Raw genomic sequence first — 10,582 nt, 5'->3', positions numbered from 1 at the left:
CTGTCTAGCTGCCATTGTGTGTTTGTATGAGTTTGTTTGGGTAATGTTACTTGCATGAGACAATGACTAACATTGTTCCAGTATGTACATAATTCGATTATTATATAAATTTGTTTTATGTATACAGATCATATCAACATCTGTAATATTGGTTAACATCGGTGCATCCCTAAAGACCATGATGGTATGACCCATGTAATTAGAGTTCCATAGAAAGTAACATCACCGATATTTTCCAAATAAATACATGATTTAAACGAGTCTCCTGTGTCTTCTATTGATCAGCTCTATTTACAGTTGGTGTCAATAATGTCACCGTAGACTAAAGAGGTACCAAGAAGTTCTTTATTGTAGCAGAACTTTGAGATTATCAGAGATGTGGTCAACACCAATCATCGTCATTGTAATTATCACCCCATAAGTTAATGCATGTAGGACCGTGACAGTAGTAAACATGACCAGTGTAACTGAGGGGTACAATTCCCTGACTGTATTGATAAGTATGGTATCATTAAACCACTACCGCTTCATGTACTTTAATTACTGGCCATACAGTACATGATATATAAATATGATGAACACTTCCCACAATGAATCGGTTCCACACAAAGTGGTAATTAAGTATTTATTGCAGCAAAAGGTACATAATATACTTCTCTATTTTACTTTGGATGCGCTTATAAGGCAAAGGAATGTGCGTAGGCAAATCAATAATGAATGTCCATTCTCTGGTTACGCAGGAGGTAATTATACAACCTGAATCTTAGGGAATTATATCTATGGTACACTAGTAATATATAGCGGGAGATACTGGAAGGGTCCCCCCGGTTGTAAGCCAGCAGGGGTAGAGGATCTGTCGGTAGTAGAGAGTCTGGTCAACGATGACTAAGGAGACTCCAAGTACAGGAGACGGTGCAATAGTCTCTTGATCCACAGACGAATACAGCTGTTCTCCGTAGACTGTAGCTCCACAGTGAAGAAAGCTAGCCGGCCTCAGGCTCTCTGAGGCGCAGACTCGACCTGGCTCCTCACTGGGTAAATCCCACACGTGTAGGCGTCGGCGATTCTCCGCTCCATAAATCACAGGACCAAAACAAATATAATCCAGCCGCAAAGGGCTATGTAGTCGTCGGGTAGATTAATCCAGTGTACATGTCCACACGGTTCTCGTCTAGGTCTCCTCGGGTGAAAGCGCCATGAAAGCAGCCCAGCCTGGATAAGCACTCTAGCTGATACGAGGAAGCGTTGGTGATGCTGGTCACTGTAGAACTTTAACCGCACGATACACTATACACAAATAGACTATTACTGACTTAATAGAAATATGTCGCACTCGACGGTATAGCGCCAAACTCTGACAATTCAGTTATTAATTTGCACGCGGTCTCAATGCTCTATTTGGGGCCAAACAGGCCATACTTCACCGCACGGAGTATCGTGGGTGAGGCTTCAACTTATTGGGTAACTCTACTTCTGTATTCACCTGCGCCATATTTATATGCACGGCGAACAATCTAGTGCCAACCTCATTTCTGTCTCGTATTCCTGGGCAAGGCCGGGCATGTACAGACATGTCTTGACGGTGGCTTTGAACCTGACTCTGGAGGCACGGCCCTGGCGCCGGTGGACCGCTGTCCAATAGGAGAATGAAATATTATGGTCTGTACTAGGCTAAAGGGACATTCCGTGTATATGTACAAGGAATATACAAGGGATATCAAACGATATACAAATACTATGCAATATATATCAATCAATAAATATATATATTCGGTTTAATCTGATCCTTTGTAACAGCCGCCTCCTAATTAGTCCCACCTAATTAGCTAAGCAGAGACAGATTAACCGCACTGTCCACTACTCAATGTCTGTTGTGAGGGGTCGGGCAGTTCACAAAGTCATGGGGTCATGGTCGTCATCGATAGTATCGGGGAGCCTTGGCAGTTCTATTAGCCTCGCCACGGGTCGGGTGTAGATCCGTCCTTGGACGAGCACTTCGGCTGCTCTGACCTTTCCGTCGGCACCGGTGATCACTTTGCTTACGCGGCCAGCCGGCCACATAGCTCGGGGTAGTGACTGGTCGATAATCATGACGACTGTCCCTTCTGTCAAATTGTCTCTCTCTTTCACCCATTTCTGGCGGGTCTGTAGAGACGGTAGATAGTGGAGTAGGAAGCTGTTCCAAAACTTGTCAGCCAATACTTGACTGTACCTCCACATTCTTCGGCCGTTCGCTTCTTCAGGCCTGTACATTGTCTGTGGTAGCGCGGGGTCCAGCCGCCCCATCAAGAGTGTGTTGGGGGTGACTGGGTCGACATCTGCTACATCACTTGAGACGTAACCGAGGGGCTTTGAGTTCAATACTCCCTCGATCTCCGTGAGGACTGTCATTAGGACTTCTTCCGCCACGGTCTGGGCCCCAAGCACGGCGTACAGGGCTGTCTTTATTGAACGTACTTCTCGTTCCCAAGTTCCACCGAAGTGAGGTGCGTTCGGGGGATTAAACTGGAAGTCAATCTGGGATGGAGCGAGGTGGGTCTTAAGTTCTGGGCCCATAGCTTGGAAGCTCTCTCTCAGCTCTCTTTCTCCGCCTTTGAAGTTTGTCCCGTGATCAGACAATAATATAGACGGTTTGCCTTTCCGCGATATGAATCTTCGGAAGGCCATAAGGAATGAGTCTGTGCTCATGGTTGGAAGGAGTTCTATATGCATCGCTCGGGTGGTCATGCATTTGAATACAATACCCCACCGCTTCTCGGTTCCTCTTCCTTTCTTTATATACAGCGGGCCGAAACAGTCCATACCGGTGGAGTGAAAAGGCTTGTCGCCGAGTCGGAGGCGACAGGGAGGTAGGTCAGCCATCCGGGGTATACTGGGCTGCGCTCGCCACTTACGACAGTCTAGACAGGTTCGCTGGAAGCGCCGCACTGCTTCTCTCCCTTGCAGTATCCAATAACGACGTCTGATCTCCGCGAAGACTCTCTCTGCCCCGGCGTGATGCACATCCTCGTCGTATTTCTTTATGATCAGCTCTGTGACCTTGTGTCGGCTGTTTAAGACTATCGGGTACTTGATGTCATCCGGTAAGTCTGGAGCTCTCCGCAGACGACCACCCACTCTGATGAGACCATGGGCGTCGCTCTCGGGGGCTAGGTGGAGCAGTCTGCTGTCTGATGGGACGGGCTTTGCTCCCTGTAGACAGTCTAGCTCATCGGGGAACGAGTCTCTCTGGGCTCGTTGTAGTAGAAGAAGTTCTGCTTCTTCGTAGTCAGCTGCTGTAATGTCAGTAGTGATCTGAACCTCTGGGTGGTGCCACAGGAATGTCTTTAGCTGCGCACTCTCTAGGGTGAGGCAATCGTCTATGTCGGGGTCTGTGGAGACGAGTGTGTTCAATCTACAGAACATAGATTTCTTGTTTTCGGCCTCCTCTTTACTCGCTTCCCGTGGGGTGGGTGTAGGCCACTCTTCTTCCGGGAGCTTTAGGAACTCTGGCCCGTCACTGTATAGGTTGTGACGGGTGAGGTCATCCAGGGACATTCCCCAGGTGATGACGTCAGCTGGGTTGTGTTTTGTGTCCACATACCTCCAGCTTGCTACTTCTGTTAAATCTTGAATCTCTGTGACTCTGACTCCCATGAAGACCTTGTATCTGCACGAATCAGACCGGATCCATGTGAGTACTGTCGTGGAGTCTGACCACAAGATTGTTCTTTGCACCGGAATGGTGAGTTCACGTTGGATTAACGTGGCGAGTTGCGCTCCTGCTAGGGCTGCGCAGAGCTCTAGACGCGGGATAGATTGTTGCTTTCGTGGGGCTATTCTTGAGCGAGCCAGGATGAAAGCAGTATGTATTTCTCCTCCCTCTTCTCGGGCACGCAAGTAGGCCACCGAACCGTAGGCTACTTCGGAGGCGTCGCTGAAGACGTGCAGGTCCATCTGGCACGTCTCCGACCTCACTGTGGGTGGGAAGTAGCTGCGGCGTATGTTGACACCTGGGAGTGAGCTGAGTTCCGTCTCCCACTCTCTCCATGTGGATGCAAGGTGTTCGGGTATGGGGTCGTCCCAGCCCTGGTCCTTGTCCCATAACGCTCTTACAATCATCTTTGCCCTGGTGGTGTAAGGTAGAATACATCCCAACGGGTCATATTGTCTGGCGAGTGTTCTGTATACACTCCGTCTGGTGGTCGGTAGTGCAGTCGACCTTCCCTGCTCCTTGGTCAGGGGTGTGTGTTTATAATGGAGCGAGTCTGTTTTGAAGCGCCAGACTAGTCCTAATGTCATTTCTTGGGCTTCTCCTGGGATGGTCGCCATCCAGGTCTCGCTGCTTGCTGCCTTGTCCTCGGGGGAGAGGCTGCGCAATACTTGCGGGTCGCTGCTGGCCCACTGCCTGAGATCAAAGCCGCCTTTGATCAGGGAGGCGCGGAGCTTGAGTAGAAGGGCCTCGGCTTCTTCTGGCGTCGAGACGCTTTGCAGACAGTTGTCCACGTAGAAACTATTTCCTACACTTTGTCGGACCTCTTCATCAGCTGCTGGGTCCTCTGCGACGTGTTTTTGCAGTGCAAACGTAGCACAGCATGGGCTGCATGTGGTTCCGAAAGGGAGGACTTCCCATTGATAGATGGCTGGTTGCTCATCCCCGATCCTCTCTCTCCATAGGAACCGCAGCAGGGGCTTGTCCTCCTCCACTAGTCTCACCTGCAGGAACATCCCTTTGATGTCGCCGCTGATGGCCACCTTGTCTTGGCGGAAACGTAGTAACACGCCTAGTAGAGAGGGGCCGAGTGTTGGGCCGGGCAAGAGCTCTTTATTCAGATTTTGTGATCCGATCTGGTAGCTGCAGTTGAACACAATACGATCCTTGCCGTTGTGGTGGACTTTGTGGTGCGGCACGTACCATGATTCGGTCGTCTGATCGGCCTCTTTAATGTCAATTTTCTTTATGTGTCCCGCTGTGATTAGCTTGTTAATCTCAGCGCGGTACACCGTCTCTTGAGCGGGGTCTCTGGCTAGGCGCCGCTCTGTGTTCAATAGATACCGCTCCGTCGCTTCTTTTGGGGCGTGGAAGGTAGGCATACCCTCTCGCCTCAGGAGTGGAGTTGCGTATCTCATCACTCAGTTGACTTTGACTCTCTTTGTCCCCTGCTCGAGGAGGGCTATAGCGTAAATGTCTTCCTTGGAACGAATGTCTTTCTTTTCGTTCTTAAAGGGCATTGTCTCTAGTGTCCATAGCTTCTCGACATGCTGTAGGAGGGTGGTGTCTTCTTCTGTCACTCTGGAGTGGAGGCAGTTAGTGGCTGCTGTTCGGTTAAGAGACTTAGCGAGGGGGCCTTGTAATGTCCATCCTAGGCGGGTCTCGACTGCTGCAGGACAGCCTCTGGGCCCTGTGTGGACCCGGTCTATCGGGACGATGAGGTCTGCATGGTCGGAGCCTATCAGCAGGGTCGGGGTGGCACCGTCTATGAGCGGTATAGGTAGTTGACGCAGGTGCACATATTTATCCATCAGCTTGGCGATGGGGTAGGTGTACTGCGACAGGCCTATTTCTTGGCTGGTGAAAGCGTTAGTAATCCTATACCGTCTCTCTGGCTGCCCGCTTGCTGCGATAGTGAAGGAGACATTCTCGCCCTTTATCGTCTTTAGATCTCTTCTTATTGTCCGAATCGTCATCTGGTTTTCGCTCCCCCGCAGCCCCAGCTGGGCCGCAGCGGACGCGAGGAGAAGGGTCTTCTCTGACCCGTCGTCAAGGACGGCGTAAGTGTCCATGACCTTATCTTGGTAACTCAGTGTTACGCGGACCACCTTTAAGAGCACCCGGGCGCCCCCGCTGCTGGCGGGGTCAATGTACATAACACTTGCCTTTGTGCTGCTTGAGGGTGCAGGCTTTCTTCTGTTACTGTCGTGTAGGACATCTAGGTGGGCTCCGTCACACCGACTACACCTCTTCTTTAAGCGGCAATCGGCTGCCATGTGACTGCGCGCACATCGGTAACAGCGTCGGTTGGACTTTATCCATTGACTCACCTCGTCGGCGGTCATCTTCTTGAACGTGTCACATTGTGACAACCAGTGTTCCTTTTCGCAGTACGGGCACACCATCTTCCACTTCTCTTTCATCGAGGGGGTACTGTGGTTCTTGCTGCTCGGTACTGATTCTGATTGGTGCATGACGGTCACCAATCTTCGGCCATCGTTTGCTCTCCTAGGTCCCTCTCTGGAGCTTGGGGTGCTCCGCATGAACGTATCCAACCGTAGGCTGTTGACTTCTCTCGCCAGGAAGTCGGCTAGGTCTAGGAGGGATGGCTCGGGACTGTTAGGATCACGTGGTCTCTTTGCCGCCTGAAGCGCTCTTGTCGGGCGGGCGGAAGCTTCTCTAAAATCCTCTCGACATTAGAGTTCGCGTACAGTTCGTGCATACCCTTTTCTCTTTGCGCCCCCAGCATCCCTACCAGGGATTGTACCTTGATAGACAGGTCATCTAGTGAGCGATTGTCTGTGGCTGGGGGTAGGCGGTCAATATGCCTTATCTCTTGTATTACGTAGTCCCATATGCGTCCATATCTTTGGTCGAGTGCTGCTAGAGCCGCTGTGTATGGGGTAGTAGAGGTGGCATAGGCCAGCGCTATATTGTGCGCTCGGGGCACCTTGAGGTGCTTCAGTAGGATAGCATACTTGTACGGTTCATCAGCTACATCGGACATCATTGTCTCTAAGCACATTCGTAGCTCCGTGTACTGTGCTCTGTTCTCGTGGGTGAAGTCCGGAAACGTCGGTGTGCCAATGTATGATGCCATGGATGGCTGGCACATCGGTGAGCGTTGGAAGAGAGGCCTCCTAGGCGAGTCTCCTCTTACGCCTCTTGGTGGGCTGGTACCTGCTGGGTACCATGGCCCGCGTATCCAGGTGCTGTTCCTCGGGGCTGGTCGTGCGTCAAGCTCACCCGTGAATTGAGTCGGGGGTCTGTAGCGCAGAGCCGCGGGGGTAGAGCCTGGGCTGTACTGGACCTCCTGGTCCTGTGGAGTACTGTGCTGCTGTCGGGCTTGACTCTCCTCCTCTCCCTCTTCTTCTTCCTCTGGCAGGTCCTCTAGATCCTGTAGTCGTCTATTTAGCCTCTCCGCGGTGTAGACCGTTTCTTCCTTGTAGCTGGGTCTCGCGTGGACCGGTCGGGGAAGGAGTTCGGAGGGGGGTATAGGCTCTCTCTGGTGGTCGGGCTCAGGGTCGCTTGATCGGGTAGGGGAGGGTGCCCTTGACCCTTGTCTTGACGAGGCCCTGGAACCCCGTGCGGAGGGAGGGGGTGTTGCCCTGGTGATCAGCTGCTCCATTATCTGCGCTTGTAATCGGTCGCGCTCGGCTTCGCGCTTGGTGAGAGCGAGGTCGCGCTCTGCTTCTCTTTGGGCACCGGCAGCGGCGCGCTGGGCTTCGGCGGCGGCGCGCTGGGCTTCGGCCCGGTCCCTTACCATATTCTCTTCCGTCTGAAGGCGTCTAATCTCTAGACGTATACGATCTTCGTCGCTCCGTTGCTGCGCCTGAAGGCGTTCTCTTTCCATGGAAGAATGTTCGCGCTCACTAAGCGTCTGTGCTTGGAGTCGATCGCGCTCTGTTGAGGCTGCTAGGCTGGCGAGGAATGCCTGTGCCAGCATCTTGTCCGCCTCGCTGGGGGAAGACGCTGGTTGAGGTGATCCGCTCCTGGCAGTACTCGTTGGAGATCTGTTCTCCTGTGGCGAGTCCTGGAGATCCATCTCCGGGGTGCTCTCCTCTTCTTGTAGCGGGTAGAGTTCCATCCCTGGAGGGCTGTCTTTATCCTGGAGCTCTCCGGGGACTACTTCTTCGGTCTTGGCGGGGGGTAAAGTCATGTCGGGTCCCTCCTGGTCCCTACCGTGAGCTTGGTCAGTTACGTTAGAACCCACTAGGGCCTCTATTGGCGGGGTAGCCTGGTCGATAGGGTCGGACATAATTTTACTATCTACTTCTTCCGCGTTTACCGTCTGTAGAAAGCTAGGTAGTATATTGGCAACGTAATCCTCTAAGTACTGAGGTGTCTGCCGTCTACGCTGCGGGCGATCTACTTTAGGAGAACCGTTTTGTGGAGTGTTCATCATAGGCCATGTCAATATTAATACCACTATATTAATATTACACTAGTTACCCTCCGGCTCGAAGGACCAATTGTAACTGAGGGGTACAATTCCCTGACTGTATTGATAAGTATGGTATCATTAAACCACTACCGCTTTATGTACTTTAATTACTGGCCATACAGTACATGATATATAAATATGATGAACACTTCCCACAATGAATCGGTTCCACACAAAGTGGTAATTAAGTATTTATTGCAGCAAAAGGTACATAATATACTTCTCTATTTTACTTTGGATGCGCTTATAAGGCAAAGGAATGTGCGTAGGCAAATCAATAATGAATGTCCATTCTCTGGTTACGCAGGAGGTAATTATACAACCTGAATCTTAGGGAATTATATCTATGGTACACTAGTAATATATAGCGGGAGATACTGGAAGGGTCCCCCCGGTTGTAAGCCAGCAGGGGTACAGGATCTGTCGGTAGTAGAGAGTCTGGTCAACGATGACTAAGGAGACTCCAAGTACAGGAGACGGTGCAATAGTCTCTTGATCCACAGACGAATACAGCTGTTCTCCGTAGACTGTAGCTCCACAGTGAAGAAAGCTAGCCGGCCTCAGGCTCTCTGAGGCGCAGACTCGACCTGGCTCCTCACAGGGTAAATCCCACACGTGTAGGCGTCGGCGATTCTCCGCTCCATAAATCACAGGACCAAAACAAATATAATCCAGCCGCAAAGGGCTATGTAGTCGTCGGGTAGATTAATCCAGTGTACATGTCCACACGGTTCTCGTCTAGGTCTCCTCGGGTGAAAGCGCCATGAAAGCAGCCCAGCCTGGATAAGCACTCTAGCTGATACGAGGAAGCGTTGGTGATGCTGGTCACTGTAGAACTTTAACCGCACGATACACTATACACAAATAGACTATTACTGACTTAATAGAAATATGTCGCACTCGACGGTATAGCGCCAAACTCTGACAATTCAGTTATTAATTTGCACGCGGTCTCAATGCTCTATTTGGGGCCAAACAGGCCATACTTCACCGCACGGAGTATCGTGGGTGAGGCTTCAACTTATTGGGTAACTCTACTTCTGTATTCACCTGCGCCATATTTATATGCACGGCGAACAATCTAGTGCCAACCTCATTTCTGTCTCGTATTCCTGGGCAAGGCCGGGCATGTACAGACATGTCTTGACGGTGGCTTTGAACCTGACTCTGGAGGCACGGCCCTGGCGCCGGTGGACCGCTGTCCAATAGGAGAATGAAATATTATGGTCTGTACTAGGCTAAAGGGACATTCCGTGTATATGTACAAGGAATATACAAGGGATATCAAACGATATACAAATACTATGCAATATATATCAATCAATAAATATATATATTCGGTTTAATCTGATCCTTTGTAACAACCAGTGTACATAAATAAGACACTGCTGATAAAAACAATTGAAGATAGTAAAAACATTAAACCTCAGAGGTGCAGCAGAACAAAGCTTACAGAATATAACAGACACTAGGAACATAACATCAACACTAGGAATATAACAGACACTATAGAACATAACATCAACACTAAGAATATAACAGAGACACCATCACCAGCATGATGCTTAAACCTAGAATCTTAAATGGCATCAAACTGCGAACTCCAGGCAGAAGAGCCCATCTTGAACTTTGTTTAGGTCATCATTTTGACCCGGTTCCTTTTTGTGTGTAAAATCGCTGCTTTCCTTTCTCGTTTACCAGTCATTTAGCCTGCTATACTGCACTTGAGCGATCCATTAAATGGTCCCATCGTTTTCCGAAAGCTACAGGAGAGAGATGAGCAGCTGGAAATATGTGAGAAATCAATAGCACCCCCCCCCCTACTACACTTCAACCCACACATCAGACCAAAACATAATATGTAAACAAAGTGCAATACCAAGCGGGGGCTCTTTTTGACTAGAGGTCGCTGTTCAATGGCATTACAGATTCTAGCTTTATTAAAGAAGCAGCTTCTGACTTCTTATAGCGCTGCAGACAAACCCCGGAGGGGCTGTACGAGAGGCGTAGACACATTTCTAGAAGAACAATGTAAAGTGCTCAGATTTTATTTCAGTGGTCATTTGTCACATCGTTTGTATAAAATAAATCTAATTAAAATCAGTTTCATAGTAAAATATCATACAATTAAGAGGGGCTTCAAAGAAACCAATTATATAAAATAAGAAGGACTGACAGGTTACAGCGGTGTGTACACACACGCACCCACACACACACCTATAGGCCTACCACACATACCGTACACACATACCGTACACACACACACACACACACACACACACACACACACACACACACACACACACACACACACACACACACACACACACACACACACACACACACACACACACACACACACACACACACACACACACACACACACACACACACACACACACACACACACACACACACACACACACACACACACACACACACACAGG

This window comes from Notolepis coatsorum (assembly GCF_963971535.1).
Source record: "Notolepis coatsorum genome assembly, chromosome: 6".
NCBI classification, from domain to species: Eukaryota; Metazoa; Chordata; class Actinopteri; order Aulopiformes; family Paralepididae; genus Notolepis; species Notolepis coatsorum.
The sequence above is the reverse complement of the archived record's forward strand: the minus strand, read 5'-3'. Positions refer to the sequence as shown.